At 36.8% G+C, this 22612-nt stretch overlaps 1 protein-coding gene and 1 long non-coding RNA gene across 7 annotated transcripts in view; one reads left to right on the top strand and one right to left on the bottom strand.

Annotated features, from left to right (window-relative positions):
- The window catches only part of l(2)gl (LLGL domain-containing protein l(2)gl), a 68356-nt gene that overhangs the window by 26006 nt on the left and 19738 nt on the right, over positions 1–22612 (bottom strand). The window lies entirely within an intron of this gene.
- LOC149501092 (uncharacterized) lies at positions 17884–19239 on the top strand. Its single transcript, XR_016324481.1, has 2 exons — positions 17884–18589; positions 18962–19239. It is a non-coding gene; the product is annotated as an uncharacterized LOC149501092 (long non-coding RNA).

Here is a 22612-nt window from a genome sequence, read left to right as displayed (position 1 = left end):
TCGCACGTTACGTGATTTATTGAAGACGATGCACGAGAGCGAGACAGAAATGTTGCTGTACTCGTTTACATTACGTAGCAGCAATTCTTATAATTGTCTTTTTATTTAAATACCACTCTCATACGATTATGACAAGTGTTTTAACTATACTCCTCAAAGCTCACAGCCCCCTTAATGTCAGGTTAACGGAGCCGGTACATGTAAAACAATTTAAATGTTGATTTGTGACTTTCTTGGTTACCTATCGGTTATCGAAAGACTTCTTCGTTTTTTTTTTGCATTTATTATTATTTATATACTTTTATGACAAGGGCCGCATGAAAAAACCGTCTCAACGATCCCTATTTTTGAAAGTAGATCATGACTTTTTTGTGGTAGCACTTAATGTAGACCCGCGCGTATAGTTGAAATCAGTTGTGCGCTGTTTGGCGAGTTCCCACCCTTCCCACCAGACTTCGTATAATTAATTTGAGACAAAGACCTCAAGTCTCTCGGTGGCCGGCGACATCGACGTCGTGACGTCATACGATCTGGCAGCAAGTTGTTTTTTTTTCTTGAACTCATTTATTATATTGTTTACATAATTTATCGTGTATTTCCGACCACATTTGTACTCAATCAAAAATGTTTTCGTATTTTTTTACTAAACCACTGATAAAACATATTTTCAATCTAATATTTATTTAACTTTAATTATACAAATGTTTTTTTAAGCAGCGTTATGAAAGAAATAATTACCGATAGAGAAAGCTTGGTGAAAGTTTAATTGTGTTGACATATTCTTTGACGTGCCTCTTGTTTGTTCGTATCATATTTCTAGGGTCCCCAACCAACAAGCCAACAAACAACAGAAAACTATTAATAATAATCGCCATATTGTTTTACTGGTTAATGACTCAGAGTTCTGTCCCATAGGAATCACTTTTGATTCCCGGTCAAAGTATCTATCTTTAGTAGGTATTTCTGGGCGTTTTTTAGTTCTAACCTACCTACCTAAAGGATGCGCATGTATTTGACTCTTTTCATATATTGTGTTAGTGTGGCGGATATTCTAATAGAAAAAACTAAATTCAACGATGTAGTGAAAACAGAAGTTATTTGAGATAATCTGTTATTGGAGCTCTTATTTTTCTTCGGAGTTAAGTTGAGATAGACGCTAAACTTGTATAATATCTACACGAGGCGAGAAACCGTGGCTATTGGCCGGGCACGTACTATTTTATTGTGTTGCGGAAATCTTATTCCCTACCCCAAATTTCCTTGCCCCAAAGGGCAAGCGACCAAGAGGCAGGAACCCGACCCGTTGGACGGACCAGATTCGTGCAGCCCTGGATACCACAGTGCACGATGCTCTGCACTCAGCTGTAGATAGGAACAGATGGCGGTGCATTATAAAAAACAAACTGTTTGAAGGCCATGACCACGACCCTCAGCAATGAGGAAACCGACCGACCTCCAAGGAGGAGGAGGAGGAGGACCCCAAAATTGGATCATAGCACATGTTCCCGCATAAATCGACATTATTTCACCGCCTGCTTGTTGCGGGCCATTTAACACACTCCAAGGCCCACTGAGTTTCACGCCGGATCTTCTCAGCGGGTCGCGATTCCGATCCGGTGGTAGATTCTGCGAAGTACTGCTCTTGCTAGGGCTGGTGTTAGCAAATTCTCTCAGGTTAAGCCTTGGAATAGCCTCTTAGGCTACCAGCAAACAGCAAAAGAAAACACTCCAAGGGCGTTTATGGGGCGTGTTTTTACAACTAACCGATAATTCATGATACTATGTCTATACATCATCTAAAAAATACCAACGCGCAACAATGTTCTCTCAATGTTTAGTCTATATTTCACAAATTTAGTTTATTGTGTGTTATTTAAGAACTGTTTACGTTCAAAACGCAATATTCACATCCGCACGGGAAATAATATGTTTTTGTTATGAATTCTATTCTCAATGAAATCTGTGTACGCAGTAATGGACGTTCCTAAGAATTCGAATTAGTTTATATTGAAGTTCGCATGCTGGAGGAACAGTCTTGGTGCCAGGAGGAACAGGCTCGTCGCCAGAAAGAGCACACTCGGCGATAGGAGGAACAGATGCTACTGATAAAGGATTTAAAAGAAACATTCGGAAAAGACTTAACGGAGATGAAGGAGCAGGTCCAACAGCACGAGGACCGTATTTCTCAGCACGAGAGCTGGATTGCAAGCTGACGTTCAGATGGCTGTTATGAGGAAGACGCTAGAAGATATAAAAACAGGAACAGTAACTTCAGCCTCAGTTATTGCTGTTCCTTCCGCGCGGGGGTTCAAAGTGCCGCCATTTGTTGGAAAAAACTCGTGGTCAGCCTACAGGATCCAGTTTGAGGCCGTTATGAAGGCAAATGGCTGGAGCAGGTCAGAGGCCATGACGGCACTTACTCTAGGACTCCGCGAACAAGCTTTGATCATCCTGGAAACCTTAGGTAAGGATGCAACCTATGAGCAGCTCGTGGAAGTGTTGAAGTCCTAATATGGAAACGCAAACCTAGAACACCTGCCTGGTACAGCCTGCTCTTGTAAAACACCATTACGGTCGCAAGATCAGAAGCTACTACTGCCGGAGAAAGAACAGATATACCCGCGGTTGATTCCATTGCTGCTGTTTCGCCCTGTTGTTCCTCGGTCGGAGTTGCATAATCTTCAAACCGCCTCCGATCCAATTCCTGCTGCCGCTGACCTCTGATGCAAATACTTTCGATAGGGTCCTTCGGTAAAACTAGCTTTATTTATCCCACTGCTGACACCAAATTGTTATGCGCTGGGGCTTGGGATAAATAAAACTTCCATTGGAGTACAAGTTAAAACTCTATTTAACACTTAGAACACCTTAAGTACACTTTACTTCGTCCGCTACGGTTCAGATTATCCGTTCGCTGTTTCGCTTCGAAAAGAACCGATTACTAACTGATTTAAGGTCATATCTACAACGCTTTTAAAGTCGTCACGACAAGTCTACAGTCATCGAGATAATTCCCGACAGGACGAGTCGTTTCGATATGTGTTTCCCCTATTTGATAATTGATGACGTTACACTTCTCGAGCGTTCTCGGTATTACTAGGTCTTTTTCTATGCGTTTCTGCTATGTGAACACAGATGGCGTTACTTTTACAGGCGTAACAATATCAAATGTGCTGTTAGAACGACTTACAATAAAAATTATTAAAATGAAGAAAAAAAAATGCTTCAAATAATGCGTATCTTGTAATATAATGTTTTCATATGGAGTGTACGTACACATGTATGTTAGGTGTCATTACAAGTTATTCGGACCAACGCAACGTGAAAGCTTTCGAACATTGAATACAATCAGATTGTAGGCGGAATACATAAAATATTATAACAGCAATTCGATGAGTCTCAAGTCGAACATACGTGATAGACAGAACATTTACACATTACTTTTGTCGTCAGAAAAGAAATCTATATATATAAAAATGAAACCCGTTTTCCGTTGTCACGACATAACATGAAAACGGCTTGACCGATTTGGATAATTTTGGTCTTGAATTATTTGTGGAAGTCCAGAGAAGGTTTAAAAGGTTTAAAAATATGAAAATTCTCGGAATTAAATAAAAATAACAATTTTGTTTTCCCTTTGACGTGTCCCCCGTCGGACGGATTCCTTTTGTTTGTTTTAAGTTTATTCTATATAAAAGTTTAGGTCTTTTATTTATCGATTGAGGCACTACGAAGTCTGCCGGGTCAACTAATGCTCTATAAAACTGTTTAATTCATGATTTTTTATGTATGTAATTAAATAACATTAAAATTAATAATGCATTAAAACAAGCTCAGTTTGGTACACGAGAATTTTTAAACAAGTCTTTTAAATCCTGTATGGATATTTATTAATATTTGAGGTCTATAAAATCAAAGGCAGCTAAACGCCTTAATGTCGTAAAACATATTAACAATGCCGCTATCTTATTTAGTTAGTTGAACACGCTTTAGTGTTTTCATGTTATAACAAATGCAGCTACATCTCTAACAAATTCAGTTCAAAAAAGTTAAGTTTACTCTGTATTGAGTACTAATAAACGAAGTTTTATCATTTAAAATTCAGATTATTAGTAATATTCTCATTCTTTATAAATCTGCTTTAAAATAAAGAATATCGTAGCTATCCGAACAAAGTTATTTCAATTTCTCAAGCCGGGAGTGTTGCTAACACGCCCTAGCAAGAGCAGTACTTCGATTGATCGGGAGGATCCGTAATGACGTGTTTAGGGCCCATTTTTGTAGTTTACCTGAATATTTGACAGACTTGATTTAGCTGTCTTTGATTTTATAGGCCTCATTTGTCCGTCAGCATTTCACTTGAGGCTCGCCTCAGGCCGATTAGAGTTTTAAAGACATGTTTACTAACTTGTATACTGGATTTATGTAATGCAATTTTTTTTATGTAATTTTCACTAGCTTTTATACTATTTCAATAAGGCGATGCATCGCAAGACTCGCCTCGTCGTGGCTGACGCTGACAACACAAAAAAAAATCACACGTATCATAGACCGAAAATTGTACAATGATTTTGGATAGCTATTAAAGCGTCTTTCTTAACTTTTAAAACAATACTTAATGTAATAAATACGTCCTGTTTGTCTATTCTAACTGTCGATTTATCGATTCATCAAGTTTCAAATCACAACGGTGCTAAGGTACGTTTTCTTTCAACAAAACGGAAACGGTACTCCATGAAACGTCAAGCTCACTATATAGATACAGTAGGGCAGTCATTAGACCGTCAAAACGATCAAAAATATCGATTAATAAAATACTAGAACCAATCTATACTAATATTATAAAGAGGAAAGATTTATTTGTTTGTTTGTTTCGAATTGGCTCCGAAACTACTGGACCGATTTGAAAAATTATTTTTCCATTAGATGCCGACATTGTCCCTGATGAACATAGGCTACTTTTTTTTTTTTTTTTTAATTTTTTTTTTTGGTTTCATGTGTGTTTTAATGTTTCCGAAGCGAAGCGAGGGCGGGTCGCTAGTTGTAGATAAACCTTTTATGAGAGCAAGCAGATAAAATACTTCAAATTTATTTATTTGGTTCCCATTCACTGAACTATCCCTTAAGGGGCAATACATTTCCATGCAAAGTAATAAAATTCATTCAACAATTATGCAACTAATCGGATATTCCAAGTGCAAGTGAACTTAACTTGAAGACTATGTGAAGAAACCAGTTGTGCCGCACCGTTACGGAGCCTGTTCCGTCTAAATAATAATAGAACACTCGAATGAGCTTTATGCACTTGAATCTAAGGTTCATAATTCGAAATTGAACACCAAAGAGTCTAGTCTAGTAGTTTTCGATTTGAGATTTCGAGTGAGGGTCAAAATACTGTTTTGTTTCGTGCGCGGAGATGAAATTGTAGAATGATATAAAACCAAAAAGGATTTTTTGCTAAAATAGTCCAAACCCGTCGTCGGGTCGTTGTGGCCTCTTACTGAATGCACGAAGGACTGCAGGGGTCGGTACAATTCTACCTTTTCCTGAAGTGTAAGACAGTCGTTATTACAATTTATTTTGGTGATCAGTCAGGGTCATGGTCAGGGTCAAGATGTAAATGCCTCCACTCACCTTGAGATATGAGTTCTAAGGTCTTAGTTTTACAGTACAGGGGCTTCTTCATCCTTCAAACCGAAGCACATTACTGCTTTGTAGGTCTACCACCAGTATGGACCATCACCACCACCATTAGACTTAGACCTCACGTCTCAAGACGGACGACAGCATTACAATCTTCAATCAAATCTTCGTGATCCGGTAAGCTCTAAGAACTGGCGTTCGTTCCTAATAGATCATGTTTTTTAAGCGATTTCCGATCCCATGAGTCATAGACGACGCTTCAATGAAAGTTATAACAAAAAATACAACGATCACGTACAGTAATTTATTACACAAATGCAAATAAATTGAATAATCAAATCGCGAAAAAATGACATTAATTAATTCAGTTTACATCACGCAAACGACCCACAGTATGATCTAATTAACGTAACTACATATGTACTGCCATTAAGAATAATTGTCGAATGCGTTAATTGAGTAGATTGGCGATCTTTGGCATATCGGGCGTGCTATTGCTGAATTTGGTGGTGGATATTGGTGACAGGAAAGGTAGATGGCAAACGTCCCAGAGGACGCAGTCCCACGAGATGGTCGGACCAAATACGATCTTCTCTAAACATCAACTTCCACAATGCCCTCCATGAAGCTAAGGATCGCAGCAGATGGTGGGAAATCGTACGGGAGAAACTGATGCAGCGGGGAAGTCACGACCCTCAACAATGAGGAAAACGACGCGAGGAGGACAATTGGTGAATTTTTTTTAATTTAAATTTTTTAAGCTGTGTATGTATAACGGCATATTCTGCCCTCGGCCTGTCTTCGTTCTCTAGTTCGCTGCACATCTAATAGACTTGAGATCTGCTTGCTCCAAAAAATAAATCAATTTGGTAAAACATTCCTGACTGATGTTTTAACTATCGTCTGTTTAAACACAACCGTCACACGTGTCGTATCTTGTTAGTTAATGCATCTAAAAAGTACCGAATCAACATTACAAAAGAGATTTACTGAAATTAAGACGGATAGAACTATATTAATACTGGAAAAATGATTAGCTAACGATCCTACAATTTGGTATCAAAAATATTAAATTAATATGACTATACTATAACTACTTACACGTGCGTGCTCGATTTTAAATCTGAAACGAGAGCGGCACTTATTTGTGTACAGATTACAATTGTCCTATCTTGTGTTCACTCTGTGCATTGTACAGTCGTCCTGCAGTTGGACAATTAAGTTTTTAACCGACTTCAAAAAATGAGGAGGGTATCGATTCGAATGTATTTTTTATTTGGGTAACATTACAAATTTTTTTCAAGATTACCGAGATTTATGACTTCTTTTTTATTTGCTTTAAAACTGATGCCCCTTGCCACTGTCCTAATGAAATTTTATCGTTATCTGACCAGTAGTTTTTGAGTTAACCTTATGAATGCATTTTTATTTCACTTCGGCTACATTGACGATGTTTTCATTTTCATTTGCTGAATCCATTTTTTTTATAATAAAATTTTCTGTTTAGTACAACAGCAGATGAATTACATCAATGTTGATGTAATTAGCAACAATTAGCGCTTCAAATACCGACCGCCTATTCAGTTCGGTTAATTACTGCGTCGTGATTAGGTAACCAACCGGTGGCGGGTTCATCTTCATTAGTCAGACTGTGCGTACAGACAGAGGTTTTACAGTCATTGCTTATATTTGTCTGTTAATAGAGCTACATGTAAGCGGCACTTTGTTTTACCTCATAAAAGATTTAATTTAGTTACAAGTTCATCAAATATCAAGTTCCTTTGCCCAGACAATGCAACGTTTATAGACGTATGTTTGCTAAATGTTCGTACACAAAATACTGCGAAGCGATCGTTTGAATCTGAGTAATATTTGATATGCAGCCGAAATATTTTGGACGGTGATGGCGAGCTGTTTTTTTTTTTGGAGAGGGAACCGAATCCTCTTCTATCCCAATAAGAGACCCCAATAAACGTCTATATTCACTTCACCCCTGCGTCCGATCTTCGCCCGGGACAAGAACGAAAAGGTAGAAGCAGGCTGTAATAACTGAACTGATATTTTAAGCTTTACGTAAATTCAATTATAAAAGAGAGAAGAAAGAGAGCTTTGAGCTATAAATTTTAAAGTTGAAGTGGCTTATTGAGTTATTTGAAGTTTTCAAATGTGAATGTTATGCAAGGTATAAAGGGAACCCTTCTGAACGCAATGACTTTAAACAACAACAAAAAATCGTAAACTAACATTGTATGACTTAATGGAAAAGTTGTGCGGCTTCGAGGAAGCAGCGTTTCACCCGTGGAAACGGAAGCCATGTTTGTGTGTGACAGTGCTAACATTTACATTGTAAAAGGATAATGATACATGTTTTGTGTTTGTTATACACATTGTTTGTGTTACAAAATACCCCGTAAAAAATATGATATAATTAATTATCGAAGACAAAAATTTTGTCAACCCTACTAGGCTGTCATGTCAGGGAAGCAGATTATTTAACAGAAGGACTACGTACCTATTTTACCTGATAATTGTCTACTTTAATCGTTTTTCTATTTTTCATAAATGTTTGCTATCTCAATACAAGAATGTCATTTTACTCAAATATTTGTGGTACTTGTTAAAATTTTTGTCTGCGTATACTCTTTAATTTTACTGAAATAGGGTTTGCACATCAGTAAAAATACAATTTTTTTTTTTGGGGTATGTTACACTACGTTACTACGGTTTTTAAATATTGTGAAGGGACTTGTTATAAAGTCCCATTTAACCTCCTTTGGGCTTTACGGGTAGTTTTGTAACACCCTGTATAGCTATATAATGCAGGGCGTAAAGTTTCTTCGTTTGCGATGAACCCAAATGGGTTAGGACGGCCGATAAGATCGATACTTCAAACATATTCAAATGGCAAGTGATCGAAAAAAAAAACAATCAATGGATTATGGTTGGGCAAAGTTCACGCACAAATTCAAAGTCCAAAAAAAAACTATAACACGTCAAGTTCTTAACAAATTACAGTAACATTACTATCTAATCCAGAACACGTTTCTATCTCTAAAACCAAACGACCTCTATATTGGGTTATTATATTAATTAACAAAGCCATTAGGTTATCCGTTTATGAGTACACGTTAATGGTACGCGATGTGTTCACGAAATACGAGAGGGCCCTAAATGAGCTTTGGGTTCGCTTTGCGTTCGACTTTAGACAAATAAATACATGGAAGGCCTTAAATGTATACGGTTTAAGGAACTTTTTTTAAAAATATACTATATTTTCGTCTTTTATATATCGCGAAAAATAATAAAATAAATTTTTGCCCTTGTAGGCAGACGAGCATACGGCCCTCCTGATGGTGAGTGATTACCGTCGCCCATGGACTGCAGCAAGGCCAGGGGCAGAGCCAAGCCGCTGCCTAATTTTCGTCAGTGGGCAGTTTTCAATCTTAAGCATTGTCTTTAATTTAAATTCTTTTTTTATTTTATTTTGATACATTAGCGGGCTTTAATGCTTAAGGTATTCTCGACCAGCCGAATCAATTTAACAGTCCAGCTCATGGTTACAAAAAATAAACGATTTCATCATTGAAACACTTGAAACGTTACGAGATCCAAATCGATTCGTGGCTAGACCATCAGACGCTGCATCTGGCGCACAAGTCGATAATAGAAACTGCGGTTTCACAAGGACCGGGACTAGTGGCCAGATGAAGAAAAAAAAAACCTGGAATATATATAGGTCGTCTGTTCGCGTTAAAAATGTACAATTTCCTAAAATATTCGAAATTGACTTAATATGCTACCCATTTGGTATTACCAGTATTTTTTTCAAAGAGTCAACTGAGCGTAATTTTTTTTTTTTTGTTTACCTATATTTTTACTACTATTAATACATAATTTTATCTTACTTTAAAAGACACATAATGTAACAGGTTAAAAAAAAAAAAAATGTTGCAAAGATGATTAATATTAAAAATATCACATGTTAAACCTTTAAAACACTCTCGTGTATAATTAGTAAGTTTTGAGATTATACAGTTTTAATGTGAGAAGACGAGGTTTGAATTGGAGAACATAAAAAAAAAAAGTAAGTGAAAGATTATAGGTTGAACTAGTTTTCATGATTCAACAAATACGATTGAAAGTCGTTATTGGCTTACATATGACACTGGCAATTCGTGATCGGTAGCGTCGCAAAATATTGCTTACGTTTAGGGAAATAACATCACTCTCTGATTTTGTGTTCAATCTAATTTATTTTACATATGTATGAGTAACTAAAAATTAAAATTATGGATAATTAGGTATATACGTACATTTTAAATGACATGGATTCTCAAATTTCAATGTCTTGACTTATTTGCCGCCGCGCACGTCAATGAAAATACGTTGAAGACGGTCTTATTGTTTTTAATGCGCGTCCTATTTTCTCTTGTATTCGGCAATCCTTAAGCTTTATTAAATAAACGAACTGATGGTAGGACTTCTTGTGGGTCCGCGCGGGTAGTTACCACCACCCTGCCGAATTCTGCCGTGAAGCAGTACTGCGTTTCGGTTTGAAGGGTGGGGCAGCCGTTGTAACTATATTTGAGACCTTAGAAGTTTTATCTCAAGGTGGGTGCCGCGTTTACGTCGTTGATGTCTATGGGCTCCAGTAACCACTTAACACCAGGTGGGTTATGAGCTCGTCCACCCATCTAAGCAATAAATAAATAAAAGAATCGTTGCACTGTCATACGAAATTGCCATAACATCGGACGGTATGCCAATCCCATAACAAATTCAAGTGTCGATGGATCACAGACGAGTTTCCTGCTCGACATCCGGAGACAACGCACTGACGACCACGCCATTGTTGGGGACATCATTGGCTTGTGGGAGTGCGAACGTGACATCATTAACCGTGTAGGTGTTACGTGAAACATCATACACAAAAATAGTATAATATGTAGGTGTATGTATGCTCTGCTTAATCAGAGGAAAGGAATGATTGAATTGTCTAGTGCAGTTTACGAATGATTAATGTTTTTTTGTTTTTTTAAAGGAAATTCGTTTGCGAAACATTAAATTATTCTAAGCGACAATTACAAAAAATGTTTGTAAAAATTATGTAATTGCATCATATAAGTAGCCCCGGTAATCAACAAATCACAGAGCGGACGGTTAGCGTGGTATGGACATGTGATGCGTGGAGAGGAGATGCATGTAACTAGGAGATTTATGGAAATGGTAATGCCAGGTAGAAGGGGAAGAGGTCGACCGAAGAAGACATGGATGGAGTTTGTGAATGACGATATGAGAGAGAGAGGAGTAAGTGTTGAGATGACGGCTGATAGAAGAGAATGGAAGAGAAAAATTAGCTGTGCCGACCCCACCTAATGGGATAAGGTGGAGAAAAAGAAGTTTGTAAAAATTATTGCATCCCTTTTGTTCGTATTTTTTCACGAGTCATTCATCTGATTGATTTGATAATTGTTGTTGGCGCTTTCCGAATTACTTAGATTGATGAATGAGCGCACCTGGTATCAATTTTAGAGTCGGATTCTGATGCAGCACCATTCAAATAAGTTCAATGTTATCATATTTTCGACATGTTATCACATTGACAGCAACAATGTCAACAGACCGTTATCGGGATTCACTAATTAATGAAAAAAGATTAAGATTAACTTTGCTATGTTCACGAATTCCACTACTATATAATGTACTTCAGACGTTTAATATGTAACTACATTGTTGTTTAGTATACAAAATCATCAAATTAGAGGTGTTAAGATTTTTTAAAAACAACCTCTGAGTTTATTTTAATTTTAATGTTATTTACAATTTACAGCAATTTAAAGCAATTTACAACTTTTCACTGGTGGTAGGACCTCTTGTGAGTCCGCACGGGTAGGTACCACCGCCCCGTCTACTTCTGTCGTGAAGCAAGCAGTAATGCGTTTCGGTTTGAAGGGTGGGGCAGCCGTTGTAACTATACTTGAGACCTTAGAACTTATATCTCAAGGTGGGTGGCGCATTTACATTGTAGATCTCTATGGGCTCCGGTAACCACTTAACACCAGGTGGCCTGTGAGCTCCACTCATCTAAGCAATAAATAAAAAAAAGCGGTTGTAGCATATGACCAAGTGTTCAAATAAACGTCTTATAAAGGAATAATTATACACTTACTATGCACGAGTGCGTATCTCAGTTTCCTCTATTCAAAACTATAGATGCTTATATTTTCATTACCCACAATACAAATGTACTTTTCAAGTTTAGTATTAATTATTCAAAACAAGTGGGTACTATTATTATTAACGTAATGTATTATTGAAAAAAAAAAATATGTTTAAGCTTTACAATGTCAATAAAAATAACGGATATTTCTATAATTAAATTTAAATACGATTGATCTATCAATAAATACAAAAACGACAAAACAGTATAGTAACATTTCTTTATCTATATATCAAGTGATTTTTATTTATTTTAGTATTTTCAATAAGAAATAATAATACGAGATATATTTATCTTTCAAATGTCAAAAATAAGACAAAAAGAAAATGTACATACATAAAATAAATTTTAATTTTAATTTTTGCATTTTGATATTTTGGCAAACGTTGGTTAAATAAAAGTTTCCACACTTAACGGCCCAAGTTCATTATTACGAAAACGGAAAAATATTTATGGGAGACAATAGAAACAGCCAGTGTCCCGATGACGAAGACTCCGACCTGGATAGAACCCTGACTGACCCTGTGGCATAGTCATTAAATTAAATTAATAACTTAGTGTTGTTGTGTCATCAGATTTCGCGAGTCGGAGACATAATTAAAATTATTTTACGGTTTAATCTTATGTTTCATAATTGCCATTAAAGAAGATTTGACATGAGGCTGGGAGTGGTTATATTATTTTCTATGTTACAAATACTTTTACGGTTTTATTGGTCACGAACCACTAATTAAAAAGTAGTTTTAATCAAATTTCCAATCAGTCACTTTTTTAAGAAAAATACCACGATGTAAGGCGGATACCTGTGAACAAAATTATGAATCAAGATTATCTCTAAGAGTAGGTATCTCATACGACAAATTTGTATGAATCAACCGGCTAGATAACGAATGTCGCATTCAGGAAATAAGTAGGTGTAATCATGTTCTATAGTAAAACTAGTTGATTTAATAAATGGTAGCATTTCATATATGCGTTGTTATGAGATAATCGAAGCGAAATCATTGATGGAGGGCTGAGCAGAGAATAATTTTTTGCCTTTATTACTCTTTAAAGCGATGAAAGGCGATTTGATGCAGCAGAAATGCGAATATTGCGATAGATGTGAAGAGTAACGAGAATGGATAGAATATGGAATGAATATGTTAGAGGTAGTCTAAAAGTGGCACATGTGACAGAGAAGTTGAGAATGCGCGTTTGGGATGGTATGGATATGTGATGAGACGAAATGACAATAAGGTTGTTAAGAGAGTTTTAACTATTAATGTGGAATGCTTTAGGGGAAGAGGTAGACCTAAGAAAAATGGAATGCGTGAAAGACGATACCTATGTATAAGAGGGGAGTGAGCGAAGAAATTGTATATGATAGATGAGTATGGAAGGAGAAAACATGTTGCGCCGACCCTAGGGTACTGGGAGAAGAACAGGAGAATGATGACTCTTTAAAGCGGTAAGACGAACTTTAAGCAATATCAATTTTTATATATGTAATGGATAGCGCCAGTTGTACGTGGGGACTTTAGAAAGAAAAAACCAAAAACAGATTGCATGCATAGCTGGCGGAAAACCGCAAATTATCCTATGATTTTCTATAGAAGAGTGACGAATAGACGAATTGAACAGACACCGGTCTCGGATCGCATCGCTATGTGGCATCAAGCATTTACGTTAAAATTGGCTACATACATTTTCAGTCCCTAACCTGTGACCTCATAATTTCGAATCTTCCCGTATATTTTTTACGTGTGGTAGGACCTCTTGTGAGTCGGCACAGGTAGGTACCACCAACCTGCCTATTTCTGCAGTGAAGCAGTAATGCGTTTCGGTTTGAAGGGTGGGGCAGTAACTATACTTGAGACTTTAGAACTTATATCTCAATGTCGGTGGCGCATTTACGTTGTAGATGCCAGTGGGCTCCAGTGACCACTTAGCACCAGGTGGGCTGTGAGCTCGTCCACCCATTTAAGCAATAAAAAAATCGCCTAACCGCGAGCGCATCATTCCGTTTTGTTTATTTACAGCGTTCAATGTGAGCCCATGATAAAACGTCACGGAACGCAAATAGCGTGGCCGAGGCAGTGATTGCGGAGGCACGCGCGTGAGTCACCGGCGCAAGCGATCCATTGACATTCTGGACGTGTAAGCTCGACGCGATTCAATATTGACTATACTCGTGTCTTGTGACGTTCGTGAACCTTTTAAAGGACGAAACTTTAATCGATAAACTAGTTAAAGGAGTTTTTATTTATTTTTTATTGTCGTATAGGCAGACGAGCATACGGCCCACCTGATGGTGAGTGGTTACCGTCGCTCATGGACATCAGCAATGCCTACCGTTTAATAATCTCCACAGGCCTCGTCTGAAGAAGGACTTGTCATAGCGCTCGGGAAACACCGTGGCGGGGAGCTCATTCCAAAGCCGGATGGTACGTGGCAAAAAAGATCTCTGGAAACGCACTGTGGATGGTAGTGGCTCCAGGTAGTATGGATGAATTACTCCGGTGGCAGGCGGTGCGATGGTAAAAACGAGACGTTGGTATCATCTCGAACAATTCCTCAGAGCAGAAGTCGAACTGCTAACAGATTTTTTTATCTGAACGACTCTATCTGATGTTAGATGGTTACAGAATCATGGAGAAATCGCTTAGAGAAAGCCACCCAACTTGAGACGTTAAGGTCGAAATCGCAAACTAAATTCTGTCTAAATTCTCTATTCCGGAACGAACGACTAATTAGCGACAGGATTGTGGTACAAACTTTATTTAATTGGCCATGTAGGCAGGCTCATGGACGTCAGCAATATCAGGGACACAGTAGAGTCACTCTTTAGCGCTGAGTACTCGTTGAAAGCCTAGTTTGAGGAAGGACATGTCATAGCGCTGGTGAAACTCCGTAAAGTAGAATCCATTCCAGAGTCGAATGGTACGTGGCACAAGAGACGGTAATTCGAACTTACACAACAATATATTCAAGAGTGATCACGGTTAAAAATATGTTAATATATTTTTGAAGCTTATAAACAAAGTACGGCATTAAATTAAGATTTAATACTCTTCAAACAGCTTGTTCGTATACCAGGGATTAAACTTTAGGATAACATTTCGTTTGCTCGATAAACGATCTTAACTAGTAAATTACAAAACTTATTTTTATTTGTTGTGATTTAAAAAAAAATACATTTAAAACGCACCAAAAGGTACATTTGTACGATTGTACGTTGTTGATTATTGATTTGTACGTTGTCACGATACCGAGCTAATGTTACACCGTAAAAGCTTAGCTGTATATTTTTTTTTTTTTATGTTAATGCACTGTCGATTGCACCTATAATTGAGGTGACATCTGCCATGAACTTTTGTCAATTTGTCAATGTTTTGTATTGATGATCACTTTGTTGGTGCAACTTAATAAATAATAAATAAATAAATAATAAAACGTTTAGTAATTTATTCCATATACTATGCTTCCTTTTGGTTATCGTCTGCTTTTTTTTCCCTGCTGATAGCCTTGAGAGGTTATTTCAGCTTCGTCCTAACATGTAGGTGAGCTCACGGGGCCCAAACCGGAGTGTTGCTAACACTGACCCTAGCAAGAGCAGTGCTACGTAGAATCTACCACCGGATCGGAAACGCGACCCACTGAGAAGATCCGGCGAGAAACTCAGTGGGCTTATCGTCTGCAATTGCGTAACCACACTATATGACCTTTTTTTAAATTTTTTTTTTGCAAATGACCAGCATTGATATTACATTTAACGATGCGCAATTTGACAATCGTTTTTGTATTAGTATAGTATGGTTATGCAAGTAATCGATATTTATTATCGAGAATATTAAACTAAGACTTTTAGCTCTTTTTTTAAATTGACTCTTTAAAAACACACTGGTGACACGTAATATAATAATTTGATTACAGTACACCTGATGATTATTTTGGGGTATTCGTAGTCGGAACCCTGCGCTTTTGAAGGAAAAGCACTCTTGCGACTGCCGGGCCACGATCGCTTCTCGAATTGAAAAATCTGTATGCGTAGCAAAATGTTCATTCAGTAAAATTCAATTGATATGAAAACGTTAGTCAAAAATTGAGCGTTTTCCTACCCAAGTTAAGTTTGAATTTCACTTTGTATCATAAAAAAATATTAACTGAGATTAGAAGAAGTGCACTTCTCGTTGTGTCAAAAATGGACTAATTTAATTCATTCAGATTTCAGTGTTTCTTCTTCTTCTTCCAGTGCCTCTTCAATCCTGAAGGTTGGCCCTTAGCTTCCTATATTCATTTCTATCAGCAGCCAGCCGGAACAGCTGTTCGACGGAGGCAATACCGGTCCACTCCCGGATATTCCGGAGCCGTGACTTCTTTCTTCGCCCAGCACGTCTCTTTCCGTCCACTTTGCCCATCATTATCAACTGCAGCAGCATGTATCTATCGTTCCTGAGCACGTGGCCGAGATATTCTATCTTGCGCTTTTTGATAGAAGGCAACATTTTCCGGGATATATGAACGCGCTGAAGCACGGTTTCGTGCCCTGACCCTCTGCGTCCAACTAATGCGTAACATGCGACGATAGCACCACATTTCGAATAACTGTAGGCGTCTTGTGTTTATAAAAAAATGTTGTGTTTATTAATCCACATAAAATCTCTAGTTTTTTTCCGTTCCTAATCGTTAGTTACCTAAGAGAGCTCTAATTCCTAGTACTCGCGGACCGATAGGTGAGTTCACGGGCTGAACCTTAAGAGAATTGTTAACACTGGCCCTAGCGCAGTCGGATCTGAATAGCGACCCACTGAGCAGATCCAGCAAGGAACCAAGCGAGTTGTATCAATGGGATCTCTGGGATCTGGGATGGGAAGTATTTTACAGTTTGGTACCACAATTTCTAGCGCCGTCTCTGTTAGGTTATGGCGCATGTGGACCACAAAAGCTTCATTCCCTGAGAGGCCATGTATGCTTTTAAAACAAATAAGGAATCAAGGCCCTAGTGTCATAGTTTTGATATCGAAAGCCGCAATACAGTCGAAACGTCGCCCATAGAGTTCCTCCAAGCTCACCCGTATTAAAATTACCGCTGTACGTTGATCGATTGTAACGAATGTTAGGAAAAGTGAAAATCGATCGTATGCAACGATTGAATTATGCAACGGATAGGAAACAGAGCAAGGAGTGCAATCTAGAGAACGTCAAGCGAAACGGTAGTAGGCGCGGTTGTCAACGAGAATGCATGAATACCTCGTATTTGTGTGCTGTGACCATTTGACCTACACATAATATGTACATATATCTGCGTATTTTAATCTTACTTCGACTAAATTACGGGGTTTTAGATGTGTATGTTAATCTGTCTGATTCTGATTCGCAATACGAGAACTTGGTTAGGAAACATGATAATTTAAATGGGAGCTAAAAATGTAGATTATCTAAAGAATTTCAGCGTTTTAATGTTTCTGTTTTTAATTGTGGTAGAGCGTAATATTAATGGGTACAGGTAAGTATCACCAGGCAGCTCATTTCGCGCAGCGGTTTCGGATAGTAAATATTATTATGAACCCTATTCCGATGGTTAATGACGCAATTGTAAACATATTAAAATTATACAATATTCATGTTTCTTTATTCTTTGTCAAAACTTTTAATAGAACATTCGGTGTCAGCGTACAGTAAAGTTATTAGCTTCTTTAGATGCCCTAATTCTTTCGGTCAGTAGATACTGGGTATTTCCAATACATTACCTTATCGATTAGTTAAGAACCACTTACGGCCGTTTTCAATAACCTATCTATCCCTAGTTTCGGTTACTAAAGATAGACAAATCTATATTTTTGTCCTTACTTACGTTCCAATAACCTATCGACGGGCAGCAGTTCCTATCGGATTTATCTATCCATCGTCGGGAGGACGGATAGCCTGCTAAAGATAGAACGCTCATACAAATCGTGCTTACTTCCGTTTGATGATTACTTCAATATGAGTTTTAAGTAACTCTCCGGTAGGCGGCGCTATCTCTAGTATGGGCATTCGCTTATCTGTCAAAATCGGCCGGTTACATATTTATCTTTCGAAAGTAAATCGCTATAATTTAATAATTGTTTCTCTTCATATTGGCATATTGTAGCAGTGATGATAGTGATATGGAATTATTTCAAATGATAATGGATTGTGATGCAGATAGTGATAGTGAGGCCGATATCATATGGTTAGGAAAATAAAGATCGTCTGAATTACATGGCGAAGATCAATAATTACGAATTTGACTATAGATTTCTGAGCAAAGGTGTTGTGAATGAATTGATTAATTTAATGAGACCATATTTGAGTGTAACGTCAAAAAGGTAAGATAAATTTTAACCATAAAAGTACTCGTTATTACAACTTATATTTGTTTATAGCAATAGCAAAATTATACCTAATTTTTGTTGTGTTACAAAATCACACTCAACAGGAATTCTATAATACTGCTGGATTCCCATGGTGCCCTAAATGACATTCATATACTAATACAATAACCTGGTAGGCTATTTACCTTCATTCTTATTACACACTGATACCTCTACATTTTATATTTGTGTTACAGATTCAAATATAGGAGAGGAATTTAGAAATAGAAAAAGAGTATTTTGAATGTGTAATTTGTGTGCAATGCATCATTGATGTTTCAAAATGTTGTTGCTTGATGGCCTGGGTCTACTCATGATACAACTATAATTAACCATTCCGATTGAAAAGGTATTTCTTATTTATATTACCTTATTTATATTATTATTATTATATATTATTATTATATTTTTATTTATTTATATTATATATTTAGGTGTTTATATGAATTTAATATGACACTATTATAATAAATTATCTACATATCAAGAGAACATTGATAACAAGGTGGACTTGGAAATTGCTATTTGCTTGCCGATAGAGGCTATCCCCACAACCCTATCTTTTAACGTGATTAATTAACCCACATACTCAATCGGAACGATTTAAAATGAATCACATATTAAAACAAGAAATACTATAGAGAGGTAATCTTTTTTTTTAGTTAAGAGCTTGTTATACTGTATTGTAAAATAATTTAAGCGAATAATGTATAATTTTCAGATGCATTGGTGTTTGTAAAAGAAGACTCCCTGTATATCATTGAAAAGTAGATTAAAACTAGAAAACATGCAAGCTGTTATTATAGCTGCCATGCTGCATAATATCGTCAGAAGTATGAATTTAGAAGAATTAGAATCAGAAATTTCAGTCGCAGATACATTACAGGAAAATAATATAATTGTTCGTAACAATTTTTCAAAACTTACATCTGAAATACAACTATGTACTTATAAATAATTGCTTCCAAAGATAATTTATAAAATAAACTCCAAAGATAATTTGACTATTTTTTATTTTCCAAAATGATAATTACATGGTAGTTAGTACATAAAAGATATTTAATTTAGAATTTGTACATATACTTAAAAAACTATCGAACATAAAATTATTATTGCCTACTTAATTTATGAAATTTAATATTCCTTTTAAGTAATTTTTAATTTTTTAAATTATCTAAATCTAACTTAACTTTTGCTACAACAATCTCCTTTTCTTTATTTTCCAAGTCAAGTCTCTTTTTTGCTATTAGATATTCTGCTAATGTATTGTCCCTATGCTAGCCTTGCATTTCTTTTCTTCCATCTTGTTTCCGCTTGGCTGTAAAAGTGTTAAAAATATTATGTGTGACCTACAACAATGTGCATGCTTTATCCAAAATTTCATCTGCAATCCTTACCACCTCCAGCCTGTAACAAAGAGCATAATTATTTCAAATACTACGGCAACCTGAAGAAAAAATCATGTTTATCAATGTGTTATTAGAGACAAACAATCAACTAATTATACTAACCTTACTAAGGTTGTTTCTTATGTTGCCGTAGCGTTCTTTAAGTTTTCCCATTTTAGTCGAAGCTGCGATGGAGTTCGTGGGAAACGACGAATCGACGAATTAAAATCATTTACAAGGGTTTGCCAAGCCTGCTCCTTCAATTTATTGTTTGTGGCATTTGTTGCCTTATTATTGAAATGTTTTTTCGCCGCCACAAATTCTGCTAGAATCATCGTCTCATCTTTTGTCATGGGTGCTGCCTTTCTTGACTGAAAAAGATATATTTTCTAAACTTGAACTCAAAGTTTTCAAAGTAAAATTATTATTATCAATGTAGTTCATAGATACTTACAGAATTCATTTTATTTCACTGTAGCTCTTTAATTATAAGCACACTTAGAATTATAAACGAAAGTTTTAAAGCGTTTTGGAGGTAAGTCATCATCTAATATAGTAGGTAAACAATAGAAAAACAAACAAAAGAAACTGATCACTGCTTATTGGCAAACGGACTGTCAAAACGTTTCGTTTCATAATTTCGACTAGGATAAAAATAGCAATACGTCCAATTTAAAAAAATCTACATATGTTTTTATTACTTTTTGTTATAAACAAATGTGTTTGTGATAGTCTACAATATGCTGGTTAAATTATAGTTATAATTTAGAATAAAATAAAATAAGTCTTGATCCTGATGTTGTTTCGTATTTGTAGTAGAACGAAACGTATCAAGAGGCTCAGATAAATCGGAGGGAAGAAGCTATCTACTGTTGGTTAAAGAGAGATAGCACTTATCCGTGATTGTGAAACGCAAACTAAGGATAGATACGCTCTTGCTGATATTCGGAGATAGCTATCTATCCGAAAACTCAGATACGTTATTGAAAACGGCCGTTAATAATTAAAGTGAATCGATCAATACTTTCCGCGCAGTAATTTTCATACTACGTCTACAATATTTTTAATTAGGCCCAAAACTGTCCCAGTAATATATGTCAAAATTGCAATAAATAATTTTGTTTGAGCCAACTTGACGTTGAAATTTGGTTAAGGAAACCTTTAGCAGGAAGTTTATTTAAAAATAAGAACGGTAAAAGCAAAGTAATAAATATTTCTGCCATCGCTACCTTTAGATTCTAAAGCAGTGGTTGTCAAAGATTTGTAAAATCTCCATTGAGTTTTTTAAGATTAATGACAATCATGAAAAATTGATGGTAACTGGCAAGATTGCAGGCAAAAGATCTCGTGGCCGCAATCCAATGTGCTGGTCCGACCAAATCCGCACCACTCTGGATATCACAGTCTACGATGCCATACACACCGCCGAGAACAGAGAGGAAGATGGAGACACATCATCCAGAGAAAAATAATTGGAGGTGATGGTCACGACCGTCAGACATGAGGAATGTGACTCACTCAAGGAGGAGGATTGAGTTTTTTCTATTTAATTTTCAAAAACCACATAGCAACACAACTAAATGTTCAAACACATTAGTTCAGCGATAAGAAGAACGCCGGCAGCCATCGATAACATACCTGGCCGACCGATATGACCTTCAGGATAGCTTAAACCTTATCCGGATGTCAGTCGCAACGCGAACAAACGGGAGCTCACCCATAAAATTTTATGGTCATTTGATATTCGACACGTTGGGTTTTGTCTGCGTGTAATAGAAAGATGAGAAATGGATGTGTTTTTCGAAGAAGTTTATATAACAGTATTTTATACTAGCGGCCCGCTCCGGCTCCGCTCGGGTCTTTAACAAAAATATCAACGATATTTCACGTTGTGTTATTTTTTTAAATAATAGAACACTTATCGCGACATAACTATAATAGTTAGACATGTGCTGTTGTGACACTTTTTGTAAATAATAATGTGTTCTACAAAGTCGTAGTACATTATTTTATTCTATCATCAATAGTTTTCGAAGGGCACGCGATGTAAAGAATATTTTAGGTAATTTTTTTACACCTTGGGTTACTGGAGTTACTGGAGTTTTAGTAATGATCGCTAATTTTTTTCAAAAAAGGTTATAGCCTATGTCACTCGGGAATAGTGTAGCTTCCAAACAGTGAAAGAATCTTTCAAATCGGTTCAGCAGTTTCGGAGCCTATTCAATACAAACAAACAAACAAATCTTTCCTCTTTATAATATTAGCATAGATTATAATCATAGTTTTTTAGTTCAATCAATCGTATGCGGTGGCTATCGGGAGTTATAGGCTGAACGGCGGTAACTACCCGCGCTGACTTACAGTGCGCTCCACCATAAGTAATAAATGATAATCAATCTGTTACGACGAAACGTACCTTTACTCACTGTTTGTTGATTGGAAACATTAAGGAAAGGGCGCGAAGTATACCGGTCGATACGGCGATAAGCCCTTATCTATCCGATACCGCTATGCACAATCAATATTTTTAGAAACACACTCATCCGACAAACTGGTAAGTGAAATTGAGTCACGAATTATAACTGCAATTCGCAAATGAAAGTTTTTTAAAAGTCGTCGTGGCCTAAAGGATAAGACGTCCGGTGCATTCGTATGTAGCGATGCACCGGTGTTCGAATCCCGCAGGCGGGTACCCATTTTTCTAATGAAATACGTACCCAACAAATGTTCACGATTGACTTCCACGGTGAAGGAATAACATTGTGTAATAAAAATCAAACCCGCAAAATTTTAATTTGCGTAATCACTGGTGGTAGGACCTCTTGGGAGTCCGCACGGGTAGGTACCACCATTCCGCCTATTTCCGCCGTGAAGCAGTAATGCGTTTCGGTTCGAAGGGTGGGGTAGCCGTTGTAACTATACTGAGACCTCAGAACTTATATCTCAAGGTGAGTGGCGCGTTTACGTTGTAGATGTCTATGGGC

Source organism: Bombyx mandarina, chromosome 17, assembly GCF_030267445.1.
Source record: "Bombyx mandarina strain Sakado chromosome 17, ASM3026744v2".
NCBI classification, from domain to species: domain Eukaryota; kingdom Metazoa; phylum Arthropoda; class Insecta; order Lepidoptera; family Bombycidae; genus Bombyx; species Bombyx mandarina.
This window is presented reverse-complemented; position numbering and strand designations above follow the sequence as displayed.